The sequence below is a fragment of the Myotis yumanensis genome, unplaced genomic scaffold (assembly GCF_028538775.1).
Source record: "Myotis yumanensis isolate MYYU_CA2020_CCGP unplaced genomic scaffold, mMyoYum1.0.hap1 SCAF_5, whole genome shotgun sequence".
Classification (NCBI taxonomy): domain Eukaryota; kingdom Metazoa; phylum Chordata; class Mammalia; order Chiroptera; family Vespertilionidae; genus Myotis; species Myotis yumanensis.
This window is the reverse complement of record NW_027223756.1, coordinates 77376355-77394619: the sequence shown is the minus strand read 5'-3', so window position 1 is coordinate 77394619 and position 18265 is coordinate 77376355. Positions and strand designations below refer to the sequence as shown.

General features: G+C 49.8%; 1 pseudogene; it reads left to right on the top strand.

The window, feature by feature from the left end:
• The first annotated feature begins 249 nt into the window (after nucleotides 1-249).
• On the top strand, nucleotides 250-7324 carry LOC139010063 (large ribosomal subunit protein P2 pseudogene; annotated as a pseudogene).
• Nucleotides 7325-18265: the final 10941 nt, after the last annotated feature.

Here is an 18265-nt window from a genome sequence, read left to right as displayed (position 1 = left end):
ATGTTGCTAACTCTCTATCCCTCTCCCTCTCCCTTCCTCTCTGTAAAAAATCAATAAAATACATATTAAAAAAAAAAAAAACAGCCCCCATCCCAGTTCAGGGACCTGTGGACATGTCACCCCACGTGGTAAAGGGACTTCGCCGATAGAATTATCTGAGATGGGGATGACCCTGGATTCCCCAGGGGTGGGTGGGGCAATGTCATCACAGGGTCCTTATAAGAGGAGGCAGGAAGGTAAGAGTCAGAGATGGAAGAGACGAAGCTGCTGGCTTTGACGACGGAGGAAGGAGCCACAAGCCAGGGATGTGGGGCGTCTAGAAGCTGGAAAAGGCCTGAAGCAATTCTCCCTGGAGCCCCCAGAAGGATCAGCCCTGCCCATATCTGGGTTTAGCTCCACGTAACCCATGTTGGACTCCTGAACACAGAACTTTAAGGGAATAAACTTATTTAAGTCATTGAATTTGTGGTCATTGGTTACAGCAGTCATAGGAAAGTCATACACTACACCCTCTAGAAAGAATGCTTTGCACAGCCCAGCCGGTGGCTCAGTGCTATAAACTAGGAGGTCACAGTTCAATTCCTGGTCAGGGCACATGCCCAGTAGGGGGCGTGCAGGAGGCAGATGATCAATGATTCTCATCATTGACGTTTCTATCTCTCCCTCTCCCTTTCTGAAATCAATAAAAATACATTTTAAATAAGTAGCCTTCTGATTTGTGCAGAAACATTGTATGGTGCTGGAATGGGGCTTCACTTGTTATTGAACAAAATCAAAATTTCCATAGAGCCTTACCTCACACCATACGTGAAAATTAAACTCTCTAGTTTACCCAGTGTTTAATATAAATTAAAGAAAACCATAGAGAATAAGAAGAAAATGAAGGAGAATATTTACATAAAGGTCTTCCCCAGCCCAAGTCTATAAGTTTATCACCAAGAGTAGAAACCATCAGGGAAAATATTGACCAAAAATGTCAAAAAAAAAAGAAAAAAAAAGGAAAAAGTATGTCAAGGTGTTCTTAAAGTTAAAGACAAACAAGAAACCAGGAGAAGTTTATGTAATATATGTAATAAATTATATGTATAGAAAAGCTTTTATTAATAAGTATATAAAAACATAAGCCCAGCCCTAACCAGTTTGGCTCAGTGGATAGAGCATCAGCCTGAGGACTGAAAGGTCCCAGGTTCGATTCCAGTCAAGGGCATGTACCTTGGTTGCAGGCACATCCCCAGTAGGAGGTGTGCAGGAGGCAGCTGATCAATGTTTCTCTCTCATCGATGTTTCTGACACTATCCCTCTTCCTTCCTCTCTGTAAAAAATTAATAAAATATATTTTTAAAAATTTAAAAACACACATACACACAAAAAAACATAAGCCCATATATAAAGAATTTAGCTAACCAATAAACAAAGACCGCTCCGACTCCCCCATGTCACGCTGACTTGTTCCCCGTCCGTGACCCCGTGCTCCCTCTCCATTTGGACGTCAGGATGAGGACCAGTCATCAAATTCCAGGACTTAACCAGCAGTTTTTATGAACTGGCAGGGATTCCGTCTCTATCTTGACATTCATACTGACTCAGGAACTGCTTTTAGAAGCGTTGCTGAGGGATAAAAGCCTCCTGCCATGGTGGAAAGGGGCGACTATCAAGACCCAGCTGGCGTGGCTCAGTGGTTGAGCGTCCACCTATGAACCAGGAGGTCACGGTTCAATTCCTGGTCAGGGCACATGCCCGGGTTGTGAGCTCCATCCCAATAGGGAGAGTGCAGGAGGCAGCTGATCCATGATTCTCTTTCATCATTGATATTTCTAACTCTCTCTCCTTCTCCCTTCCTCTCTGAAGTCAATAAAAATATATTTAGAAAAAGAAAGAAAATAAAAAGATCCTACCGGCAAGGGCTACTGTGAAGGAAAGGGCTGAGGAATAATCTTTAATTAGAGTTTAAACAGGCCCATGCAGCTAGAGGCTGCCCTACTGAACAGCAGGGTCTAGGGCAGTGGTTCTCAACCTTCCTAATGCCTCGATCCTTTAATACAGTTCCCCATGTTGTGGTGACCCCCAATTTCATTGTTACAAATTGAACATAATTAAAGCATAGTGATTAATCACAAAAACAACATGTAATTATATATGTGTTTTCTGATGGTCTTAGGCGACCCCTGTGAAAGGGTCGTTCAACTCCCAAAGGGGTCGCGACCCACAGGTTGAGAACCGCTTGTCTAGGGCAATGCTCCCTCTGGTGTGGAAACTTTCAATAACAGGAGACTCCAGATCTTCTAGGATGGCCCTACTGAGTTCTTGAGTTTCTGGAAAAACATCTCTTAGATACATTGCAGCGGTTCTCAACCTGTGGGCCGCGACCCCTTTGGCGGTCGAACGACACTTTCACAGGGTCACCTAAGACCATCCTGCGTATCAGATATTTACATTACGATTCATAACAGTAGCAACATTACAGTTATGAAGTAGCAACGAAATTAATTTTATGGTTGGGTCACAACATGAGGAACTGTATTTAAAGGGCCAGACGGTCGAGAACCATTGCATCAGAGGCTGCCCTCCGCCCCGGTGTGCCATTCTTTGTCCCATTCTTTGGATATCCACAGCCACTCCGAAATGATAGACCTCTGGGTATTGGCCAGGAGGGATCATGGCCAGCTAGTCTCGTCCAAGTTGCTGGTTCCTTCTACCACCACCTGTATGACTAGATTCCCAGGCACCAGTACCTGCCCCCCAATTCTCTCTCCTGTAGGACAAGTTTTGGGATGAACTGTCCTGTTGGGACGAGTGACTCTCAGGGGTTTTTCAGAAGTTCACCTCTAATTCTTGTGTTCCAGGAGAATCAAGTTAATGGATCCCAGGGGGTTCTGTGTGCAAAGCATTTCCTTTCTTTAAAAAAAAATTTTTTTTTTAATTGATTTCAGAGAGGAAGGGAGAGGGAGAGAGAGATAATAGAAACATGAATGATGAGAGAGAATCATCGATTGGCTGCCTCCTGCACACCCCCTACTGGGGATTGAGCCCACAACCCAGGCATGTGCCTTGACCAGGAATCTAACCGTGACCTCCTGGTTCGTAGGTCGGCGCTCAACCACTGAGTCACACAGGCCGGGCTCCAGTTTTAATGTACCTTTTACAGAGTTAGAGTAATTGTAATATCTGGCAAAAAAGTTCCTTGTTATTATTATTGTTTTTGTATTTTCTCAACTATACTAAATACTTAGCATAGTAATATTATGCGTAGGATCGTAACAGTATTATTATACTTAGAATTGCATTTAGTTCATATCCAGGTGAACTTTAGAATTACTTTAAGTTTTAAAACAATACCTCTGGGATTTTGGTAAATTTGGAAAATAACCTGGGCCCAGGTTGTCATTCTGGGACACAGATTGGTCCCCAGGAGCCCCAAGTGCCTCGAGCCATTTATTCCAGCCACCGCGTCCCTTGTCATTTCCATCCTGAAGCATTCTGCACATTTTGTTTTTCTCTTTTTCTTGCTCATATGATTTTTTTAAATTGAGCTATAAGTCCCATGCCATAAAATTCACCATTTTAAAGTGAACAACTGAGTAGTTTTTAGTACATTCCCCAAATTGTGCAACCATCACCATCAAATTCTAGAACATACTCATCACCTCAAAAAGAAGCAGTCACTCCACACCCCTCCCCCAGCCTCTGGCAAACAGGAACCCACTTCCTGTCTCTGAAGACATGCCAGTTCTTGACATTTCACATCTGCCCGTGTCTTTTTATTTCTTATTGATTGACTTCAGAGAGAGAAAGGGAGAGAAAGAGAGGCATCAATTTGTTGTTCTACTTGGTAAATTCATTGGTTGATTCTTACATGTACCCTGACTGGGGGATTGAACCCACAGCCTTGCCATATGGGGACGACACTCTAACCGACTAAGCTCCCTGGCCAGGGCTGCATGTTCCTTTTAAAGTTACTTCTTCGTTAGTTTTGGTTACAACTATGCAACCATGATGCCTTCTTCCCCATTGTACTTTCTGGATGGTTATGTCTGGAGCAGGTAGGAAATCTCTTGATTTCGCCATGGATTTTGTAACTGGCTTCTTTTCTGAATGTTAATTGATCCTCCTGCATTTGCTAGGCTGAGGCTCACACCTGCAGATGACATGAATTGAATATGTTCACCTTTTATCATCAGAACTAGTAAATAGTAGATATGTTTCATAGATTATGACAATTGGCAAAATTAAGTTGAATAGCATATATATGTAACCACTAGTAAAATGTCCAACAGTTTTAGATGAACTGAGGGACAAAGACAGGAAAACAGTACCTACAAAAGATAGGAAGCCCAGAAAACAGCAATGATGAATATTTTACAGCATAACACAAGACTGGTTCACGGAAAACCAAATGCAGCAGTCATGGACCAGGGTTGGCTAAAGGCAGCCTACCACCTGCTTTAAAAAAATTTGAAAGCCTGGTTGGCATGGCTCCCTTTAGTGGTTGAACATCAACCTACGGAACCAGGAGGTCACAGTTCGATTCCTGGTCCGGGCACATGCCTGGGTTGCAGGCTCAATCCCCAGTGTGTGGTGTGCAGGAGACAGCCTATCAATGATTCTTTCTCATCATTGATGTTTCTATCTCTATCTCCCTCGCCCTTCCTCTCTGAAATAAAAACATTTTTTTAAAATATATATTTTTAAAATTTCTTTCAGAGAGGAAGGGAGAGGGAGAAAGAGATAGAAACATCAATGATGAGAGAGAATCATTGATCGGCTGTCTCCTGCACGCCCCCTACTGGGGACCGAGCCTGCAACCCCGAGCTTGTGCCCTTGCCAGGACCTGGAATCCAACCATGACCACCTGGTTCATAGGTGGAAGCTCAACCATGAGCCACATCAGCTGGGCTACCCCAGCTTCTGTCAAGAATGTTTTACTGGCACATGGCCCAGCTCACTCATTTGCATATCTTGGGAGCTTGCTCTATAAGGCAGAGCTGAGCAGCTGGGAGAGACTCCAGCCCCACCCCTCAGAGCTGGAAATAACCACTATCCGTCCTTTACAGAAAAGAAAAATTGGCCAACCCTGATACAGAAAGAGTGGTTGATTCTTCTCTTAAAATATGAGGACCTCAGGAGGAGAAAAACCAAAATCTTAGCACTTTATTCTTTTCTGACGGACATGGATGGTGGTGATGGTTGCACAACTCTGCTTAAACCCCTGAGCTGTGTACTTCCAACGGGAGAATCTATCCTGACAAAGCTGTTATGAAAAAGGCATTCTATCCTGACAAAGCTGTTATGAAAAAGGCATAAAGAATTCAAAGTCAATCAGGCAAAGTTATGTCAATGCCAAGCAAACTGTGAGGAAGCAGCAGTTGCAATGGGACAGAGTACGCTATGTTGGTCAAGTTTCCTGATTAACATATCTGTGGGGAAAACAGTCAGGAAACCATATTGCTGAAACACATTAACGAGCTACAAATCCAAGGAAAACATGGTGAAATTATTTCATAAACATTTTTTTTATTTCATAAGCACTTAAAGTTACTTTTCTGGCAGGCTAACAGTATACATTAATATCTAAGCTTACTGATATGTTCATTATAACACTACATATAGATGTATTCATATATTTCTATATCATATAATTTGTGTATGTATTAAATTAATATATAATTTAGATTAAAATAGTATTTCATATGTAGGTAATTCGTTAAGGTTTATTTACTGACTATTTTTAAAATTTCTTACTCGACAACTAGTGAACCTCTTTTTCTGCCAGAATATCATAAAAACATTTGTGAAAATTGATTTTCTTTTTTGATTGTACATTCAACTCTATGAAAAATGTCAAATTCAAAAAAACACCATAAAAAACAAACATTGTACAGGCGATTGCCTCTAGGCAGAATGCAGGAAAACAAGAGATGAATAGTCAGGGTTACGTAACTCTCAGCCATAGGAACGTTCAAAACCTTCTCCTGAATACCGCTGGAGAGAGAGAACAGCCAGGCAGAGTTAAGGGAAGAGTCCTGGCTGTAGGGTCAGGACACCTAACATAAACTCTAAACATCAACGTCCTGTGTGTAATATGGAGATTGCACATGTGTGTCTTGAAGAGTAGCTGTTTTAGCCAAAACCGGTTTGGCTCAGTGGATAGAGCGTCAGCCTGCGGACTGAGAGGTCCCAGGTTCGATTCCGGTCAAAGGCATGTACCTGGGTTGCAGGCACATCCCCAGTGGGAGATGTGCAGGAGGCAGCTGATGTTTCTAACTCTCTATCTCTATCCCTTCCTCTCTGTAAAAAATCAATAAAATATATTAAAAAAAAAAAAGAGTAGCTGTTTTAGAGAAGCATTGAACAGACCGTCAAACTTCAGAGGGAAGGCAGGGGAGGGTGGAGGTGAGGGGTAAGAGATCAACCAAAGGACTTGTATGCATACATATAAGCATAACCAATGGACACAGATACTGGGCGGGGGGGGGGGGGGGGGGGGGCGCGGAGGTGAGGGCATGTGCTGTGGGGTGGGGGTGGCCGTGGAGAGGTCAATGGGGGAAAAGGAGACATATGTAATACTTTAAACAATAAAGAATTTAAAAATAAATAATAATAAAAAGAGTAGCTGTATTAGTTAGTTATTAATCAGAAAGTAAATGTATTCATGGGCTACTACATAATAAATGACCACAGACAAAGCCACTTAAGACAACACACTGGCTGCTGCCACTGAGATGGGTTGAGCTGTTTTCTACCTCCTGGCCACCCTCAGGGGCAATGCTTCCCCCAGCACCAAACACATCAAGAAGATCCTGGAGATGCCCTAACCGGTTTGGCTCAATGGATAGAGCATTGGCCTGCGGACTGAAGGGTCCCAGGTTCGATTCTGGCCAAGGGCACATACCTGGGTTGCAGGCTCCATCCCCAGTGTGGGGTGTGCAGGAGGCAGCCGGTCAATGGTTCTCTCTCATCATTGATGTTTCTATCTCTCTCTCCCTCTCCCTTCCTCTCTGAAATCAATAAAAATATATTTTTTTAAAATAATAAAAAAGAAATAAAATAAAATAAAAAAGAGAAGATCCTGGATAGCATGGGCATCGATGCCGACAACTACCAGCTCAACAGGGTCATCAGTGAGCTGAACGGATAAAACAGCAAAGATGCCATCACCCAGGGTATTGGCAAGCTGGCCAGAGATCCTGCTGGCAGGCCTGTGGCCGGCACTGCCACCCCAGGGTCTGCAGCTCCTGCTGCTGCTTCTGCCCCAGCTGCAGCAGAGAACAAAAACGAGAAGAAGGAGGAGTCAGATGATGGCATGGGATTTGGTTTGTTTGGTTAGCTGCTCCCCTGCAAATAAAACCCTCTTTACATTAAAAAAAAGACAACACATGTTTGCTATCTCACCGTTTCCGGGGTCAGAATTCCCCTGCTCAGGCTGCAGTGAAGGTGTCAGCAAGGCTGGGATCTCACCCAGAGGCTCAGCTGGGGATGGGCCCACTTCCAAGTCCTGGGCCTGTTGGCAGAATTCAGCTCCCGGCAGGTGCGGGCCTGAGGGCCTCCGCTTCTTGATGGCTGTGACCTGGGCCACCCCAACATGACCACTGGCTTCATCAGAGCCAGCAAGAGAGAGTGGCCAGGAGGGCATCACCAGCTGATGTGCCTATGGCCCCACTCATTGGTCAGAGCGAGTCAGGGGAGGGGACCACACAAGGGCATGACCACCAGGAGGTGGGTCACTGTGACCACCTGACAACCGTCCAGCTTTGTCTAAGTGGAAGGGACACTCCCTGAGTCACAGGTCCTGCTTCATTATGTGACAGGAACAGCAATCAGGTGGCTATTTAAAGACATGAAAGCAGTTGGAGTTACTCACTTCTAGAGACAGTGCTGCTGGAACATTCTGGATAATTCTCCCTGCTCTGCTTCAGAGTCTCTCTAGACCAGTTCCCCACCTGGCACTGCTGGCACTGGGGCCGGATTATTCTCTGGCCTCAGCCCTATGGGATACTGAGCAGCATCCCTAGGCCAACCCACTGATGCCAGGAACTCCTCCCATGTGACAAACACAGATGTCACCAGACGTGTCACCAGGTGCCAAGGCTCTGGGTACTTTCCTGGCACAGGGTGTGGTGCCTTCCCAGTTCATTCTCCTGAAACTTCTTGTGAGTGAGAAGCAGGCGTTTCCTTAAATGCCTTGCTTCCCAGTGTTGGTCCTTCTCTTGAGAGTGCAGTCTGAGTGCACGTAGACTTGGCATGCAGCTCTCGGTCTACATGTTGCAGACGCTCAGGGATCCCCACCGGTTCCCTTCTTCTGTTTGTTAGGTCGGAGAGAGCCCAGGATCGGATACATGCAGACGTGTGACGAGATAATGGACTCCCCCTGGCATTTCTAACAGATCAGCGTGCCAGACACAGATACTGGCTTCTCCACGACCCCCACACAGATACTGACTCCTTCCTGAATACCTTGCTGACCCCCTGCAGCTGAAACTTCCTCAACTGAATACCTCAGCTCATGTCCCCGCCCCTCACCCAACCGCAGTATAAAAAAAGCGCCCCCCTCCCTGTTGGCGTGAATCCAAGCGCCCTGTCATTGGGGTTGCGTGGGTCTCCCAGGGACGCAGAATAAACTTTCCTTCCTTCCTTACTTTTCTGATCAACTCTCTTTATTTCCTCCGCCGCCTCCTAACACTGTTCACACAGATTCTTGTTAGGTCGGAGGGAGCCCGGGATCGGATACATGCGGACATGGGATGAGACAATGGACTTCCTCTGGAATTTCTCACAGATCTGGAATCTCTCACGGGTCAGCGTGCCAGACACAGATACCTGCTTCTCCCTGAAGTTCACAGAGATCCCCGCACAAGATACTGACCCATTCCTGAATGTGCCGCCCACCCCCTGCGGCCGAGACTCCCTCAGTTGAATGTGTGATGATCCCTGCTGCGGGCACTTCCTCAGTTCAGGCCCCCGCCCTCACCAAACACCTGAATAAAGAGATGTCCCTCCCTCCCTGAAGTCGCGAAATTCACTGGCCCCACCTTTTGGGCCGGTGGGTCTCGCCCGAGAACGCAAATAAACTTCTCCTTTTTCTTTCTGATTCTCTCGATTCTCTTTGCTTTCCTCGCCGCCGCTTTCCTGGGTCACCTAACAATTCTCTCCTTCATAACCTCTCCAGGCCAGGATGTGCTAGGCGCTGAATTGTGTGATTTGCTTTGTGTCCAGTCTTGGTCAGTAGGACAGTGGTCTGCCTTCGTGCCCCAATGGCGCCATCAAGCTTCACTGCACCACACACAATCGCAAGCCTCCACCATGCTGGGCTCATCTGTTAAACATCTTTTTTGGGGTATCACTGACAAGCTGCACCACTCACCCATTTATAGTGCGCACTGCAGTGGTATCTGGTGCACTCAGCGTTGTACAATCACCACCTCCATTTAGTGCCAGAATATTCTCACCACCCTGAAAGAAGCCCTGATCCCATCTGTAGTCATCCATCCACCCATCTCCTCTTCAGCCCCTGACAACCACAAACCCACTTTCTGTTTCTGTGGATGTGCCTGTTCTGGAAATTTCACATAAATGGACTCACACACTGTGTGGCTGCCGGGGTTCTTGTCCCAGCATCAAGAAGGGTTCAGGAATCTGGAAAAGGGGCTGCGCGTAGATGACATAGGAATCCGGGGACTAATAAAGAGCCCAGAGACGAGATATAATTTTGAAAGGCATTGGGGGTCAGAGGACCTTCAGCTAAAGGAACTGAAGACTCCCTCCTTGTCTAGGACCCTTGCTTTTATTAACACAATTTGTCCTAAGGCAAGGTGGAGATAATACACTTCAAAGGGTAAGGTTTCAAAGGGTACAGAAGCATTGTCAGTTTGGGGGAATTAGCCTACGGCTGTTCAGGTGTTTGGCCAGTAGGAGGCAATAACATGTAGATTAAGATGCCCTTTAACTGTCTGGCAGCCACAATCAGTTTCCTATTCAGGTTTGGGGAAATGCCTTTAGCCATTCCCAACAGGTGACTACAGGTGTGACTCAACCCTGTTGAGTCCCCAAGTCTCATCAACCTTTTGATGAAACTCTTGAAATTATGGCACGCTGGAATTGGTTCCCAGCATGTGGCCTTTTGTGTCTGGCCTCTCTCACTGAGCATCATGTGTGCAAGGTCCATCCGTGTTGTAGTGAGCGTCAGTGCTGCACTCCTTTTTGTGGCTGAGTGATATCCCAGTGTGTGGGGGAGCTCTTGTGCTTGTCTGTTCATCCATTTGATAGGTCACGGCAACCTCTGGCTGTCCCCAGTCACATGCAGAGTTTTGTGTCTTTGTGCCAGGAGCTGTGCTTTGCAGCCCTGTTTACACAGCACTTCTGCTGACCTTCTGATGCTACCACCAGTCACCACCCAGGGCAGAGGAGGGGGGTGAGGGAGAGGAGAGTGTTCCTAGATATTTCTGGAGTTATCTGCCCTGCTTTCCAAACCAAAGACAGTGGGTGAAAAACAAAATCAGCTGCCGCGCTCTGCCCCTCCCACTGGGCGGGAATTCTGCTCCCAGAAAGGTCGCTGCACTGCACAACGGCTAGAGACAGACGAGGTGGAAGCACGGCCCTGCACCCAGGCCAGTGAGGTCACCATTGCCCTGTTCTGGCCTCAAAGGTCTATCTGAGTTTCTATCGCATGCCTGGTTGACCTGAGCTTCACACTGGTGTCACTGAACTCCCAGCAACACATTGTTGGAAGCGGAAGTTGGAGTCAGGCATGCTCACCCATGAGCCCGCAGCCCAGGTCCCCAGTGCTGATTGACAAGTTGTTGGAACCTTCTGTCTCTCTGGGCTCTGGTCGTTTTTTTTCCTTTTTTAAAATATATTTTATTGATTTTTTTTTTTTTTTTTTTACAAAGAGGAAGGGAGAGGGATAGAGAATTAGAAACATCGATGAGAGAGAAACATCGATCAGCTGCCTCCTGCACACTCCCTACTGGGGATGTGCCCGCAACCAAAGTACATGCCCTCGACCAGAATCAAACCCGGGACCCTTCAGTCCGCAGGCCGACGCTCTATCCACTGAGTCAAACCAGTTAGGGCTGGTCTTTCTTTTTTTAATCCTCACCCAAGGATATTTTTCCATTGACTTTTTTTTTTTTAAGGGAGTGGAAAAGAGAGGGAAAGACAGAGAAATATCGATGTGAGAGAAACACATCGATTGGTTGCCTCCTGCACGCGCTGAACCAGGGTCCAGGTTGGGGAGGAGGAGCCTGCAACTGAGATACGTGCCCTTGACTGGAATAGAACCTGGGACCCTTTGATCTGCAGTCCGATGGTGTATCCACTGAGCCAAACCGGCTAGGGCTAGGCTCTGGTCTTGACCTCAGTGATAGATGGGCCCGAGACTGGCTGGGGCACCACAACACGGTCCCTGTCAGCCATGATGCAGGAAGGTGGCCCCAAGCCCAGTGTCCCTGCAGACACCCTGCATCTTTTGGAACCTCTGTTCTTCCCCCACCGTCTGACCCACGTGTGGGAGCATATCTTTCTGCCTGTTCCTCTGGTTCAGCTCTGGGGGCCATCATGCGTTCTGAGCACCCAGCCAGGCCAAGAAAGAACAAGCATTCCACTAGGAGTCCTTTAGGAAAGGCCCAGAGAGGGTGGACCATTTCACCTTCTGTCAAATGAGCATCCTCATCCATCAGTCCAGTCCCCAAAAGCTGCCGAGGAGCCATGCCTATATATGTCATAGCAGCAACAGAAGACCTATGCACCATCATCCCTTAGGATCATCAGCCTGGAGAGACAGCACGGTGATTTCCTAGGGCTGCTTTTAAATCACCAAAACTTGGTGGCTTAAAACCACAGACTTTTATTCATATCTGGAGGCCAGATGTCCTCAAAAGGCTACAATCCAGGTGTGGCCGGGCTGGTTCTTTCTGGAAGTTCCAGAGGAGAATCTTTTTCTTGCTTTTTCCAGCTTCTAGAGGTGCCACATCCTTGGCAGGTGGTCCCTCCCCGCACCTTCACAGCCCACCCCAGTAATATCTCCACAAACCCCAAAGAATCCTGGATATATGGGAAAGCTTCCCGCTGGCCCTGGGCCCAGGGGGAGCGTGGAGACCACCGACAGCCCACAGCCCTCCTCGACCAAAGCCAGCCCTTCCCAGCACACCTGGTGGGAAGCAGGAAGACTGCTTTTAGACAAGCTGGAGGCCGTGCCACCTGGGAGGCATGTCCAGCTGCATGCAGGGCTGTGATGGTCATATTTTATGGGTCAGCGGGAATAGGGACACACAGCAATGTTTAGAAATTACTTAACATTAGGTGTGTGCTCTCTTTCATTTTACTTTATATTGAATTAGTTTTAAACTTACAGAAAAGTTGCAAAATTATACTAAGAGTTCCCAAATGCCCCCAACCCAGTTTCCCTAAAGCTAATGTCTTACATCATGGACATAAGGAATAAGGGAACAGGATCCAAGCAGGACACCCCAAGATAGTGGCGTCCAAAGGTGCTGGGGTGGGGGTTGATGAGGGGGCAGGAAGTAGGGCCACCAGGGGGAAGCTGGGTCCACATCTCGAAACCTGCTATGGACCAGGTACTCTACCAGGCTAATTGCCCCCCTCCTCCCCAAATCTCTGGGCCCTGCCTCCCCTCCAGATGCCAGCCCTATTCCTTGAGGCTAGCCTTGGCAAGGGTCCTGGCCTCAGGCAATCTCCATGCCCCCAAGGGCCTCCCTAGGGAAGCAGTTCAGTATTGAGACAGGGAGGGGGCAGGAGAGCGGAGAGGAGGGTCTGTCCACAGTGGGGGGACGTTGTGGTTATGGTCACTGCCCCCCAGAATCCACAGGGTCCAGGTCCTCATTACCACCACCTGTGGGGATAGTGCCAGGCATTGAGACCTGAGGCCCCGTGGAACCAACCCCTCTGCCCCTTCAGGTGGGTAAGGGTCCCTGTAAGGGGGAGAGGGGTAGGCGTAGGAGCCCAGGCCTGGGGAACAAATCCGGCCCTCCACCTGCCGTGTGGCCTCTTGTGGTACGTGCTCGCATTGCAATCTCAGGGCACTACAACCTCAGGACGGGGTGACCCCCAGGGAGAGTGGGCAGGTGCTGCATAGGGTCCAGTTGCATACTGTGGCGCCACATAAATGCAGGGGCACCCTTCAGGGAAGCCACAGGCTCTGAATGGGTTGTCTCCATGCCCCTGCTATGCGCATCTGGCGAAAACTGCGGCTCAGGAAGAGCTGGAACCGGTCTGCGAACTGGTCTCCATACTGCAGGCCGTGCCTTCCACCCTGAACTAGGAGGCAGACAGACCACAAAAAGATGCGTGCGGTCCCTTTAAAAGGGGTGCGGCTCTACTCTCGCTGCCTAGACAATAACAACCCCATTGGCTGAAGCGCAAGCCAAGGCCACGCCACTTTGCTAGGTCCCTGAAATCCTATTGGCCCAGCGCCAAGATTCCGCCTCCTACTCCCTGAAAGCCCCGGCACTGCGCCACTTTCTTTGACGCAAACGCGTTGCCCCGGCAACCGCTCCAGCGGCGAGGCAGAGTTGGCTCTGGGCCGGAGTCTGGGCACAGGCTTGGCCGCCTGGGGTCCCTAGGGCTGGCCCGGACGCCGGAGTCCACGGCGCCCCACGCTGGCGCTCCTCGCCGCCTGTTATCTCAGAGTGGCCGGACAAGAGGCCCCGCACCGTGGATGAAGAGGAGGCGCCTCGGGAATGGCATGCCTGGCTGGGGTTCCAGGGACGGGCTGGGCGCCGCGGGCGTCGGGCTGCAGGAGGCGGGGAGGGTTCAGAGGCGCCGGGTCACACGCCTGGCAGCAGATCGGCTCGAGCTTTTAGCAGCACAAGCAAATTCAACCCTGGGAGAGGACATTCCTGGAGCCTGGTTCCTGCACCGGCCTGTGGTCAAGAGGAACCCGCCACCTCAGGCCACAAGAGGTCTCCGTGGCGGAAATTGAGGCTCAGCAGTCCAGGCTTCCAGGGTTCTCCTGTCCCCTGGACAAGTCGCCCCTCTCTCCTAGCCCATCAAGGGACCTGGCCGAGAAGCCAGGTTTGCCTCCCCCAGGCCTGGCTGGAGTCACCTCGTTTTTGCTCATCTGCAAAACGAGAACTCTGGGATGCACCCGGGTTAGTACCCATATGAGCCTCCTAGGGCGGCTGTAACAAAGTACCACGGATTTAGGGACTTTCTTAGATGTTTATTCTGTGACAATTCTGGAGACCAGAAATCCAAAATGGACCTCCTGGGGCTAAACCCAGGTCGGGGCTAGTCCTTCCCAAGGTTCCAGGGAGAGCCTTTTCTGGACTTTTCCAGCTTCTAGTGGCACTGCAGCATCTCTACCCATGATCCCTTCCTCTGATTCCACAGCCAGCAATGCCACTTCTTCCCTCTCTCTGACTCTAACCCTCCCGCCTCCCTCCCTTTTACGAAGACCTCGTGATGACACTGGGCTCCCGGGGGATCCAGGATCAACCACATCCCAGAGTTCTTGACTAATCCCACCTGCAAAGTCCCTCTATCTCAGGAAGTGGCACATCCGCAGGTACAGGGACTGAAAAGGCGATGTCTCTGAGGGCTGTTATCCTGCTGACCCCAGGGTGTGACTGAGCTTTCTGAAGCTTGGAGCTAGCTCTGCCCTCCGCCTGGCCCTAGGAGGAGCGTCATTAGCACAGGTAAAGCTCAATGCTACTCCAGGCCAGGCAGGGAGCTCCCGCAAGGAGGTGGCCCCTAAACTACACCTGGAGTCAGCCAGCAGGGAAAGGCCCTTGGATTCCAGACAAGATGATTTGGGAGCAGGCCAGCTTAGTGGTGTGGCCTGGTCAGGCACAGGGCTTCCCCCACATCTACCTCCCTTTTCCTCTCTGGCCCCCAACATCCATCCAGCCATACCCTGCCCCCTCTCTCTATCCTCCTCTGACTGTGCCCCTCCCAGGATCCATACTATGCCATGAAAGCCCCCTACTCTCTTCAGAACTAGGGCACTTCGCCCTGGCTGGGCAGCTCAGTTGGTTAGAGCCCTGTCCTGGTGCGCCAAGGTTGCAGGTTGGATCTCCCATCAGGGCACATACAAGAAGCAACCAATGAACGCATAAATAAGTGGAACAACAAATCAATGTTTTCCTCTCTCTCTCTCTCTCTCTCTCTCTCTCTCTCTGTCTCCCTCTCCCTCCCTCCTCCCCTCCTTCCCTTCCTCCTTGCCCCTTCCTCTTTAAACTCAATTTAAAAAAACAAAAAACTAGGACACTTGTACATGATGCCCCAGGTCACCATTTGGGAGCTAGGAACAGGAAACCTGGCTCCCCCAAGAGTCACCTGGGAGTCGCCTTGGATGTGGTAGAGAAGCGATGATAAGCCAAGTGCCCCATCCTCAGTCACTGGGCAGAGTGGTGGCCTCAGTCCCTGAGCAGACTGACCCCTGGGAGGCAGCACTTGGGCAGTACTATCCCCTATCACAGTGGGGTGGGCCCCAAGGCTGCAGAGACACCCACAGTTGGTAGCTCCTGGCCACACCCATCCCTGCTTTCCTTTCTCTCTGCCCTACCCCCTACGCCCTCAAGGAGGACTGGGGCCCTGGCTCCGTCCCCAGGACTGCTGAGCCACTGGCATGGAGTGAGCCATGAGTCAGCCAGCAGGAAGGGACACTTACAGCCACTTGCATCAGATGTTCCTGCCTCCTGGCCCACTGCCAGAGGCCCCAGCCTATGACCCTCATTTATATGCAGACCTCCTGCGGCTTGTTGTTTCTGTCACTGGGGGGTCCAGACAGGTGGGAACATGCAGAGGGAGTGCAGGCCAGGCTGGATGCCAGCCCAGGACTGACTCCTCCTACCCCATACCCACAGCCCCCACACCCTCTAGTGCTGACCCTGATTCTAGCTTAGAATTTGGGTTGGGATCTGGGCTTCTCGCACAGCAGCTCAGTGCTTGAGGGCCAGCCCTTTAACACCTGAGCCTCAGGCGCCAGGCTCTGAGCAGAGAAGAGAGTGACCCTCCCCTCAAAGGCACAGGCTTGTGAGGAAACTGCAGTGGTATCAGCCCCACAGCACCCAGATCCACGGGTGGGCACCCCCTACTTTCACATGTGCATATACCAAGTAGGTGCATGGCCCCCACACCTTCATTCCACTCCCACTGATGCACAGGGTTTGTCCGACACAGACCCAGGCTGCGCCTCTTTGAACATGCACAGACACACACACACACCCCAGCCTGCTAGCACTTGCACACACACCAAACTGGTGCCTTTTTTTTTTTTTTAATGTTGGGAGACAGCGCTCGCTGGTTTGGCTCAGTGGATAGAGCGTCAGCCCGAGGACTAAAGAGTCCCGGGTTTAATTCTGGTCGAGGGCAAGTACCTCGGTTGCAGGCTGGATTCCCTGGCCCCACTCGGGCACATGGGAGAGGAACCAATCGTTGTCTCTCTCTCATATCGATGTTTCTGTCTGTCTCTCCCACTCTCTCTAAAAATCAATGGAAAAATATCCTCAGGTGAGGATTAACTAAATGGGGGACAAAGATGTTTACTGTCACCCCTTGGTAGGGTTGCCAGAAAACATACAGGACACCGGTTAAATTTGAATCTCAGATAAACAATGAATAATTGCCTGGGCCCTGGCCAAGTGGCTAGAGCATCAGCCATAGACTGAAGGTTTGCAGTTCGATTCCTGGTTAAGGGCACATACCTTAGTTGCAGGTTCAATCCCTGGCCCTGGTCAGGGCTCATGCAAGAGGCAACCAATCCATGGCTCTCATTCTCCCCCTCCTCCCTCCCTTCCACTGTCTCTAAAAATCAATGGTAAAAAAATATCCTCAGATGAGGATTAATAATTATTATTATTATTATTTATGCATGGGGCTTACACTGAAAAGTTATTCTTTGTTTATCTGAAATTCAAATTTAACTGGCTGTATTTTTATGGGCTGGTTGTGGAGGTTCTGAGGTGCCCTGGGGTTCCCTGGACACTTTCCAGGAGGTGAACTCCGCGCGACTAAGCCCCCAGGAAGAGCATTTACTACTAGTTTCTCTTCTTTTTAGTCATCACTTCCCAAGACCTTCTCTCTGCTCTGGGAACCTCAGGCTGGCCTCTGGCCCATCAGGGCAACCCTGAGCCCCCCTCTCAGGCTGGCTATTTTCTCTGGCATCCTCTGGTGGAGAGTATCCTTGTCCTGGGCCCTGCCTGTCCTGCCCACCAGCCCTGGCTGGACCTGCCCCAGCCTGGATAAAGAAAACCTTCTGCCTGAAAACTGAGAAGGCTTGAGAAGTGGGGCCAGGCTTCCTGCCTCACCTGCCTAGCAGGTTCCTTCCACACAGGGGCAGGTGCCATCTCCCTCCCTGAGGCAGGGAATATCCCTGGGGGCCCCAGGAAAAGCAGAGTGGGAAGGCCCAGCTGTGCCCCTGGGAACTTTCCAGCCCTTCTCCTTCCCCAGCCGCTGGGCGCCCAGCACCTCTGGGAGCTGGGCCTGTAAAGGGGACCATCTCCAGGAAGATGGCAGGTATTGGCTGTCTGGGGCTGGTGACTGGCCTGTAGCAGGACAGAGCTGAGGCCTGAGAGCTGGCAGGCAGGGCACAGAGGTCCTTCTCCTTCCCTGATTCCCACTAGCAGCCCCCTTGTCCTTAGCGCAGGCTGGGCTGGGGCTGGGGCTGGGGCTGGCTGCCTCACCTAGGCCAGCACAGCGAAGGCGCCCATAGATGCCTGCCAGTCCCAGTGCTCAGCCTTCTGTGTCTACAAGCCAAGGGACACCAAGGATGGTTGGCACCACCAGGAGCTGGAAGAAGCTGGAAGGATCCTCCCATAGAACCTTCTGGCGAGGGTGTGGCCCTGCCAACACTTTGATTTCAGGTTTCTGGTCTCCAGAATGTGAGAGTATACATTTGTGTGTGTGTGTGTGTGTGTGTGTGTGTGTTTTAAAGAATAGTTTATTGATTTTTAGAGAGGAAGGGAGACGAGAGAAACATCAATGTGACAGCACATCAATCAGCTGCCTCCTACAGGCTGCCTACCAGGGATCGAGTTTGAAACCATCATGTGCCCTGACTGGGGATCAAACCAGCAACCTTTCAGTACATGGGACAACCCCAACCAACTGAGCCACACCAGTCAGAGCAAATTTATGTTTTTGTTTTTAAATATATTTTATTGATTTTTTACAGAGAGGAAGGGAGAGGGAGAGGGATAGAGTTAGAAATATCTATGAGAGAAACATCGATCAGCCTTCTCCTGCACACTCCCTACTGGGGATGTGCCCGCAACCAAGGTACATGCCCTTGACCAGAATCGAACCCGGGACC